Source organism: Schistocerca gregaria, unplaced genomic scaffold (genome assembly GCF_023897955.1).
Source record: "Schistocerca gregaria isolate iqSchGreg1 unplaced genomic scaffold, iqSchGreg1.2 ptg000333l, whole genome shotgun sequence".
Classification (NCBI taxonomy): Eukaryota; Metazoa; Arthropoda; class Insecta; order Orthoptera; family Acrididae; genus Schistocerca; species Schistocerca gregaria.
The window spans coordinates 632,504-643,628 of NW_026061799.1; positions in this window are offsets into that span (position 1 = coordinate 632,504).

An 11,125-nucleotide genomic window follows, 5' to 3' on the forward strand; every position below is an offset into this window, starting at 1 on the left:
TCTGAAAAAGAAACATAACGTTTTAATGTAGCAATTGAGCAGTACGAAACCGTCTGAATGTTGCTGTTGACCATTTTTTGCTTGGAGATGCTCTTGAGCTTGAAACACACACAACAAGACCGGTGTTAACTAGCGAAATGGTCGGCAGAGTGCCGACACAGCGAGTTTTGACTATCACTTGCACATCTAAAACAACGTCGGAAAGTAACTCGTTCGGCTTTTGAGTCACATAAAGTATGTGTGTTAATTTTGACGCCACTAGCTCTGCATGTTGTCATGCAATTTCTGTACCTCTCAGAAATGATTATGACATAAAAGTGAAGTACGTGACGAGTGTGACGTTAGGAAAACATTAGGCATCATGGAGAGATTCTGTATGGGACCACCCAACGCAAACGAGTACTGTGTGACGTGCTACCCGGCAGGTATTCACCGAGGTAGCCGGCTAGCTCAGTCGGTACAGCGTCAGACTCTTAATCCCAGGGTCGTGGGTTCGAGCCAGACGCTGGGCGGAACTGAATTTTGTTCCGCTGCAGGTGTAAATTACCGTTTTTCTGATTAACGAGATTTAATGGAAATAGCAACTTTAAACTTTGCCTACGTCTCTGTCAGTCGCAAGGAAACTGTATTTGAAGGTGAAGGTGATTTTGTAGACATGTGTGAAAGACATGTTCTGAAATGCAAGTGTTGTTGTTTGGACAGCACATCGGTTACGAGTCAGATGCGTAGCCAAGCAGTAATTTGTCGCCATAGCTGCAAATATTAGCCGGTAATATGAAGTGTTGTCAGCTAAAGTCTGATGATGCAGACGACCGTAAGAACGAAGTACCCAAGAGTACCGCTAGGCCGCGCCTCTTTAGCTCAGTGGTAGAGCACTGGTCTAATAAACCAGGGGTCGTAAGTTCCATTCTCACAGGAGAAAGATTAATTTTGGAAATTAGTTGCGCGTCGTGGCCGTATAGCAAACAGTGCCTGTGATGACGAACAATTAGCGACAGGCGTTTTTTTAAGAATTACTCTCTGATGCGATTAAGGCAAATGGCGCAGATAAAGCATTTGCCAAAGCGGTACATCATAAGGTGGGACGAGGCAGTCTGAATTACATTTTATAGATGTATTTCTCACATATCTCAGAGCCTCTCGCGATATTCGTCGTCGTCGTCGTCGTCGTCGTCGCCGCCGCCGCCGCTTCTGCAGAAGTAGCAAATGGCAATCGTAGCAAATGCGGCGAGGGTCGCCCTGCCTTCGATTCCGAATGCACAAAGTGTGTGGTCTTGTTTCTCAGTCTATATTTGGTCGGTCTCGTCAGAGGTTGAATGTAACGAATGGGTGGGAAAGAGCAAGGGGCAGCGGCTGTGTAGAACGAAAACACAAATCCTCAGGGGTGTGAGCGTTTCGAGATGAGTCGTATACATGTAAATGTTGGTCGTCAGTGACCGTGTGGCCTAATGGATAAGGCGTCGGACTTCGGATCTGAAGATTACAGGTTCGAATGCTGTCACGCTTGTGTTTTTCCAGTTCTGAAAAAGAAACATAACGTTTTAATGTAGCAATTGAGCAGTACGAAACCGTCTGAATGTTGCTGTTGACCATTTTTTGCTTGGAGATGCTCTTGAGCTTGAAACACACACAACAAGACCGGTGTTAACTAGCGAAATGGTCGGCAGAGTGCCGACACAGCGAGTTTTGACTATCACTTGCACATCTAAAACAACGTCGGAAAGTAACTCGTTCGGCTTTTGAGTCACATAAGGTATGTGCGTTAATTTTGACGCCACTAGCTCTGCATGTTGTCATGCAATTTCTTTACCTCTCAGAAATGATTATGACATAAAAGTGAAGTACGTGACGAGTGTGACGTTAGGAAAACATTAGGCATCATGGAGAGATTCTGTATGGGACCACCCAACCCAAACGAGTACTGTGTGACGTGCTATCTGGCAGATATTCACCGAGGTAGCCGGCTAGCTGAGTCGGTAGAGCGTCAGACTCTTAATCCCAGTGTCGTGGGTTCGAGCCAGACGCTGGGCGGAACGGAATTTTGTTCCGCTGCAAGTGTAAATTACCGTTTTTCTGATTAACGAGATTTAATGGAAATAGCAACTTTAAACTTTGCCTACGTCTCTGTCAGTCGCAAGGAAGCTGTATTTGAAGGTGAAGGTGATTTTGTAGACATGTGTGAAAGACATGTTCTGAAATGCAAGTGTTGTTGTTTGGAGAGCACATCGGTTACGTGTCAGATGTGTAGTCAAGCAGTAATTTGTCGCCATAGCTGCCGCCGCCGCTTCTGCAGAAGTAGCAAATGGCAATCGTAGCAAATGCGGCGAGGGTCGCCCTGCCTTCGATTCCGAATGCACAAAGTGTGTGGTCTTGTTTCTCAGTCTATATTTGGTCGGTCTCGTCAGAGGTTGAATGTAACGAATGGGTGGGAAAGAGCAAGGGGCAGCGGCTGTGTAGAACGAAAACACAAATCCTCAGGGGTGTGAGCGTTTCGAGATGAGTCGTATACATGTAAATGTTAGTCGTCAGTGACCGTGTGGCCTAATGGATAAGGCGTCGGACTTCGGATCTGAAGATTACAGGTTCGAATGCTGTCACGCTTGTGTTTTTCCAGTTCTGAAAAAGAAACATAACGTTTTAATGTAGCAATTGAGCAGTACGAAACCGTCTGAATGTTGCTGTTGACCATTTTTTGCTTGGAGATGCTCTTGAGCTTGAAACACACACAACAAGACCGGTGTTAACTAGCGAAATGGTCGGCAGAGTGCCGACACAGCGAGTTTTGACTATCACTTGCACATCTAAAACAACGTCGGAAAGTAACTCGTTCGGCTTTTGAGTCACATAAAGTATGTGCGTTAATTTTGACGCCACTAGCTCTGCATGTTGTCATGCAATTTCTTTACCTCTCAGAAATGATTATGACATAAAAGTGAAGTACGTGACGAGTGTGACGTTAGGAAAACATTAGGCATCATGGAGAGATTCTGTATGGGACCACCCAACCCAAACGAGTACTGTGTGACGTGCTACCCGGCAGGTATTCACCGAGGTAGCCGGCTAGCTGAGTCGGTAGAGCGTCAGACTCTTAATCCCAGTGTCGTGGGTTCGAGCCAGACGCTGGGCGGAACGGAATTTTGTTCCGCTGCAAGTGTAAATTACCGTTTTTCTGATTAACGAGATTTAATGGAAATAGCAACTTTAAACTTTGCCTACGTCTCTGTCAGTCGCAAGGAAGCTGTATTTGAAGGTGAAGGTGATTTTGTAGACATGTGTGAAAGACATGTTCTGAAATGCAAGTGTTGTTGTTTGGAGAGCACATCGGTTACGTGTCAGATGTGTAGCCAAGCAGTAATGGGTCGTCATAGCTGCAAATATTAGCTGGTAATATGAAGTGTTGTCAGCTGAAGTCGGATGATGCAGACGATCGTAAGGACGAAGTACCCAAGAGTACCGCTAGGCCGCGCCTCTTTAGCTCAGCGGTAGAGCAGTGTTCTAATAAACCAGGAGTTGTAAGTTCCATCCTAACAGGAGAAAGATTAATTTTGGAAATCAGTTGCGCGTCGTGGCCGTATAGCAAACAGTACCTGTGATGACGAACAATTAGCGACAGGCGTTTTTTTAAGAATTACTTGCAGATGCGATTAAGGCGAATGGCGCAGATAAAGCATTTGCCAAAGCGGTACAGCATAAGGTGGGACGAGGCAGTCTGAATTACATTTTATAGATGTATTTCTCACATATCTCAGAGCCTCTCGCGATATTCGTCGTCGTCGTCGTCGTCGTCGTCGTCGTCGTCGCCGCCGCCGCCGCTTCTGCAGAAGTAGCAAATGGCAATCGTAGCAAATGCGGCGAGGGACGACCTGCCTTCGATTCCGAATGCACAAAGTGTGTGGTCTTGTTTCTCAGTCTATATTTGGTCGGTCTCGTCAGAGGTTGAATGTAACGAATGGGTGGGAAAGAGCAAGGGGCAGCGGCTGTGTAGAACGAAAACACAAATCCTCAGGGGTGTGAGCGTTTCGAGATGAGTCGTATACATGTAAATGTTGGTCGTCAGTGACCGTGTGGCCTAATGGATAAGGCGTCGGACTTCGGATCTGAAGATTACAGGTTCGAATGCTGTCACGCTTGTGTTTTTCCAGTTCTGAAAAAGAAACATAACGTTTTAATGTAGCAATTGAGCAGTACGAAACCGTCTGAATGTTGCTGTTGACCATTTTTTGCTTGGAGATGCTCTTGAGCTTGAAACACACACAACAAGACCGGTGTTAACTAGCGAAATGGTCGGCAGAGTGCCGACACAGCGGGTTTTGACTATCACTTGCACATCTAAAACAACGTCGGAAAGTAACTCGTTCGGCTTTTGAGTCACATAAAGTATGTGCGTTAATTTTGACGCCACTAGCTCTGCATGTTGTCATGCAATTTCTTTACCTCTCAGAAATGATTATGACATAAAAGTGAAGTACGTGACGAGTGTGACGTTAGGAAAACATTAGGCATCATGGAGAGATTCTGTATGGGACCACCCAACCCAAACGAGTACTGTGTGACGTGCTACCCGGCAGGTATTCACCGAGGTAGCCGGCTAGCTGAGTCGGTAGAGCGTCAGACTCTTAATCCCAGTGTCGTGGGTTCGAGCCAGACGCTGGGCGGAACGGAATTTTGTTCCGCTGCAAGTGTAAATTACCGTTTATCTGATTAACGAGATTTAATGGAAATAGCAACTTTAAACTTTGCCTACGTCTCTGTCAGTCGCAAGGAAGCTGTATTTGAAGGTGAAGGTGATTTTGTAGACATGTGTGAAAGACATGTTCTGAAATGCAAGTGTTGTTGTTTGGAGAGCACATCGGTTACGTGTCAGATGTGTAGCCAAGCAGTAATGGGTCGTCATAGCTGCAAATATTAGCTGGTAATATGAAGTGTTGTCAGCTGAAGTCGGATGATGCAGACGACCGTAAGGACGAAGTACCCAAGAGTACTGCTAGGCCGCGCCTCTTTAGCTCAGCGGTAGAGCAGTGTTCTAATAAACCAGGAGTCGTAAGTTCCATCCTAACAGGAGAAAGATTAATTTTGGAAATCAGTTGCGCGTCGTGGCCGTATAGCAAACAGTACCTGTGATGACGAACAATTAGCGACAGGCGTTTTTTTAAGAATTACATTCAGATGCGATTAAGGCGAATGGCGCAGATAAAGCATTTGCCAAAGCGGTACAGCATAAGGTGGGACGAGGCAGTCTGAATTACATTTTATAGATGTATTTCTCACATATCTCAGAGCCTCTCGCGATATTCGTCGTCGTCGTCGTCGTCGTCGTCGTCGTCGTCGTCGTCGCCGCCGCCGCCGCCGCTTCTGCAGAAGTAGCAAATGGCAATCGTAGCAAATGCGGCGAGGGACGACCTGCCTTCGATTCCGAATGCACAAAGTGTGTGGTCTTGTTTCTCAGTCTATATTTGGTCGGTCACGTCAGAAGTTGAATGTAACGAATGGGTGGGAAAGAGCAAGGGGCAGCGGCTGTGTAGAACGAAAACACAAATCCTCAGGGGTGTGAGCGTTTCGAGATACATGTAAATGTTGGTCGTCAGTGACCGTGTGGCCTAATGGATAAGGCGTCGGACTTCGGATCTGAAGATTACAGGTTCGAATGCTGTCATGCTTGTGTTTTTCCAGTTCTGAAAAAGAAACATAACGTTTTAATGTAGCAATTGAGCAGTACGAAACCGTCTGAATGTTGCTGTTGACCATTTTTTGCTTGGAGATGCTCTTGAGCTTGAAACACACACAACAAGACCGGTGTTAACTAGCGAAATGGTCGGCAGAGTGCCGACACAGCGAGTTTTGACTATCACTTGCACATCTAAAACAACGTCGGAAAGTAACTCGTTCGGCTTTTGAGTCACATAAAAAATGTGTGTTAATTTTGACGCCACTAGCTCTGCATGTTGTCATGCAATTTCTGTACCTCTCAGAAATGATTATGACATAAAAGTGAAGTACGTGACGAGTGTGACGTTAGGAAAACATTAGGCATCATGGAGAGTTTCTGTATGGGACCACCCAACGCAAACGAGTACTGTGTGACGTGCTACCCGGCAGGTATTCACCGAGGTAGCCGGCTAGCTCAGTCGGTACAGCGTCAGACTCTTAATCCCAGGGTCGTGGGTTCGAGCCAGACGCTGGGCGGAACGGAATTTTGTTCCGCTGCAGGTGTAAATTACCGTTTTTCTGATTAACGAGATTTAATGGAAATAGCAACTTTAAACTTTGCCTACGTCTCTGTCAGTCGCAAGGAAACTGTATTTGAAGGTGAAGGTGATTTTGTAGACATGTGTGAAAGACATGTTCTGAAATGCAAGTGTTGTTGTTTGGACAGCACATCGGTTACGTGTCAGATGTGTAGCCAAGCAGTAATTTGTCGCCATAGCTGCAAATATTAGCCGGTAATATGAAGTGTTGTCAGCTAAAGTCTGATGATGCAGACGACCGTAAGAACGAAGTACCCAAGAGTACCGCTAGGCCGCGCCTCTTTAGCTCAGTGGTAGAGCACTGGTCTAATAAACCAGGGGTCGTAAGTTCCATTCTCACAGGAGAAAGATTAATTTTGGAAATTAGTTGCGCGTCGTGGCCGTATAGCAAACAGTACCTGTGATGACGAACAATTAGCGACAGGCGTTTTTTTAAGAATTACTCTCAGATGCGATTAAGGCAAATGGCGCAGATAAAGCATTTGCCAAAGCGGTACAGCATAAGGTGGGACGAGGCAGTCTGAATTACATTTTATAGATGTATTTCTCACATATCTCAGAGCCTCTCGCGATATTCGTCGTCGTCGTCGTCGTCGTCGTCGTCGTCGTCGTCGCCGCCGCCGCTTCTGCAGAAGTAGCAAATGGCAATCGTAGCAAATGCGGCGAGGGTCGCCCTGCCTTCGATTCCGAATGCACAAAGTGTGTGGTCTTGTTTCTCAGTCTATATTTGGTCGGTCTCGTCAGAGGTTGAATGTAACGAATGGGTGGGAAAGAGCAAGGGGCAGCGGCTGTGTAGAACGAAAACACAAATCCTCAGGGGTGTGAGCGTTTCGAGATGAGTCGTATACATGTAAATGTTGGTCGTCAGTGACCGTGTGGCCTAATGGATAAGGCGTCGGACTTCGGATCTGAAGATTACAGGTTCGAATGCTGTCACGCTTGTGTTTTTCCAGTTCTGAAAAAGAAACATAACGTTTTAATGTAGCAATTGAGCAGTACGAAACCGTCTGAATGTTGCTGTTGACCATTTTTTGCTTGGAGATGCTCTTGAGCTTGAAACACACACAACAAGACCGGTGTTAACTAGCGAAATGGTCGGCAGAGTGCCGACACAGCGAGTTTTGACTATCACTTGCACATCTAAAACAACGTCGGAAAGTAACTCGTTCGGCTTTTGAGTCACATAAAGTATGTGCGTTAATTTTGACGCCACTAGCTCTGCATGTTGTCATGCAATTTCTTTACCTCTCAGAAATGATTATGACATAAAAGTGAAGTACGTGACGAGTGTGACGTTAGGAAAACATTAGGCATCATGGAGAGATTCTGTATGGGACCACCCAACCCAAACGAGTACTGTGTGACGTGCTACCCGGCAGGTATTCACCGAGGTAGCCGGCTAGCTCAGTCGGTAGAGCGTCAGACTCTTAATCCCAGTGTCGTGGGTTCGAGCCAGACGCTGGGCGGAACGGAATTTTGTTCCGCTGCAAGTGTAAATTACCGTTTTTCTGATTAACGAGATTTAATGGAAATAGCAACTTTAAACTTTGCCTACGTCTCTGTCAGTCGCAAGGAAGCTGTATTTGAAGGTGAAGGTGATTTTGTAGACATGTGTGAAAGACATGTTCTGAAATGCAAGTGTTGTTGTTTGGAGAGCACATCGGTTACGTGTCAGATGTGTAGCCAAGCAGTAATGGGTCGTCATAGCTGCAAATATTAGCTGGTAATATGAAGTGTTGTCAGCTGAAGTCGGATGATGCAGACGACCGTAAGGACGAAGTACCCAAGAGTACCGCTAGGCCACGCCTCTTTAGCTCAGCGGTAGAGCAGTGTTCTAATAAACCGGGAGTCGTAAGTTCCACCCTAACAGGAGAAAGATTAATTTTGGAAATCAGTTGCGCGTCGTGGCCGTATAGCAAACAGTACCTGTGATGACGAACAATTAGCGACAGGCGTTTTTTTAAGAATTACTTTCAGATGCGATTAAGGCGAATGGCGCAGATAAAGCATTTGCCAAAGCGGTACAGCATAAGGTGGGACGAGGCAGTCTGAATTACATTTTATAGATGTATTTCTCACATATCTCAGAGCCTCTCGCGATATTCGTCGTCGTCGTCGTCGTCGTCGTCGCCGCCGCCGCCGCTTCTGCAGAAGTAGCAAATGGCAATCGTAGCAAATGCGGCGAGGGACGCCCTGCCTTCGATTCCGAATGCACAAAGTGTGTGGTCTTGTTTCTCAGTCTATATTTGGTCGGTCACGTCAGAGGTTGAATGTAACGAATGGGTGGGAAAGAGCAAGGGGCAGCGGCTGTGTAGAACGAAAACACAAATCCTCAGGGGTGTGAGCGTTTCGAGATGAGTCGTATACATGTAAATGTTGGTCGTCAGTGACCGTGTGGCCTAATGGATAAGGCGTCGGACTTCGGATCTGAAGATTACAGGTTCGAATGCTGTCACGCTTGTGTTTTTCCAGTTCTGAAAAAGAAACATAACGTTTTAATGTAGCAATTGAGCAGTACGAAACCGTCTGAATGTTGCTGTTGACCATTTTTTGCTTGGAGATGCTCTTGAGCTTGAAACACACACAACAAGACCGGTGTTAACTAGCGAAATGGTCGGCAGAGTGCCGACACAGCGGGTTTTGACTATCACTTGCACATCTAAAACAACGTCGGAAAGTAACTCGTTCGGCTTTTGAGTCACATAAGGTATGTGCGTTAATTTTGACGCCACTAGCTCTGCATGTTGTCATGCAATTTCTTTACCTCTCAGAAATGATTATGACATAAAAGTGAAGTACGTGACGAGTGTGACGTTAGGAAAACATTAGGCATCATGGAGAGATTCTGTATGGGACCACCCAACCCAAACGAGTACTGTGTGACGTGCTACCCGGCAGGTATTCAACGAGGTAGCCGGCTAGCTGAGTCGGTAGAGCGTCAGACTCTTAATCCCAGTGTCGTGGGTTCGAGCCAGACGCTGGGCGGAACGGAATTTTGTTCCGCTGCAAGTGTAAATTACCGTTTTTCTGATTAACGAGATTTAATGGAAATAGCAACTTTAAACTTTGCCTACGTCTCTGTCAGTCGCAAGGAAGCTGTATTTGAAGGTGAAGGTGATTTTGTAGACATGTGTGAAAGACATGTTCTGAAATGCAAGTGTTGTTGTTTGGAGAGCACATCGGTTACGTGTCAGATGTGTAGCCAAGCAGTAATGGGTCGTCATAGCTGCAAATATTAGCTGGTAATATGAAGTGTTGTCAGCTGAAGTCGGATGATGCAGACGACCGTAAGGACGAAGTACCCAAGAGTACCGCTAGGCCGCGCCTCTTTAGCTCAGCGGTAGAGCAGTGTTCTAATAAACCAGGAGTTGTAAGTTCCATCCTAACAGGAGAAAGATTAATTTTGGAAATCAGTTGCGCGTCGTGGCCGTATAGCAAACAGTACCTGTGATGACGAACAATTAGCGACAGGCGTTTTTTTAAGAATTACTTGCAGATGCGATTAAGGCGAATGGCGCAGATAAAGCATTTGCCAAAGCGGTACAGCATAAGGTGGGACGAGGCAGTCTGAATTACATTTTATAGATGTATTTCTCACATATCTCAGAGCCTCTCGCGATATTCGTCGTCGTCGTCGTCGTCGTCGCCGTCGTCGCCGCCGCCGCCGCTTCTGCAGAAGTAGCAAATGGCAATCGTAGCAAATGCGGCGAGGGACGCCCTGCCTTCGATTCCGAATGCACAAAGTGTGTGGTCTTGTTTCTCAGTCTATATTTGGTCGGTCTCGTCAGAGGTTGAATGTAACGAATGGGTGGGAAAGAGCAAGGGGCAGCGGCTGTGTAGAACGAAAACACAAATCCTCAGGGGTGTGAGCGTTTCGAGATGAGTCGTATACATGTAAATGTTGGTCGTCAGTGACCGTGTGGCCTAATGGATAAGGCGTCGGACTTCGGATCTGAAGTTTACAGGTTCGAATGCTGTCACGCTTGTGTTTTTCCAGTTCTGAAAAAGAAACATAACGTTTTAATGTAGCAATTGAGCAGTACGAAACCGTCTGAATGTTGCTGTTGACCATTTTTTGCTTGGAGATGCTCTTGAGCTTGAAACACACACAACAAGACCGGTGTTAACTAGCGAAATGGTCGGCAGAGTGCCGACACAGCGGGTTTTGACTATCACTTGCACATCTAAAACAACGTCGGAAAGTAACTCGTTCGGCTTTTGAGTCACATAAAGTATGTGCGTTAATTTTGACGCCACTAGCTCTGCATGTTGTCATGCAATTTCTTTACCTCTCAGAAATGATTATGACATAAAAGTGAAGTACGTGACGAGTGTGACGTTAGGAAAACATTAGGCATCATGGAGAGATTCTGTATGGGACCACCCAACCCAAACGAGTACTGTGTGACGTGCTACCCGGCAGGTATTCACCGAGGTAGCCGGCTAGCTGAGTCGGTAGAGCGTCAGACTCTTAATCCCAGTGTCGTGGGTTCGAGCCAGACGCTGGGCGGAACGGAATTTTGTTCCGCTGCAAGTGTAAATTACCGTTTTTCTGATTAACGAGATTTAATGGAAATAGCAACTTTAAACTTTGCCTACGTCTCTGTCAGTCGCAAGGAAGCTGTATTTGAAGGTGAAGGTGATTTTGTAGACATGTGTGAAAGACATGTTCTGAAATGCAAGTGTTGTTGTTTGGAGAGCACATCGGTTACGTGTCAGATGTGTAGCCAAGCAGTAATGGGTCGTCATAGCTGCAAATATTAGCTGGTAATATGAAGTGTTGTCAGCTGAAGTCGGATGATGCAGACGACCGTAAGGACGAAGTACCCAAGAGTACTGCTAGGCCGCGCCTCTTTAGCTCAGCGGTAGAGCAGTGTTCT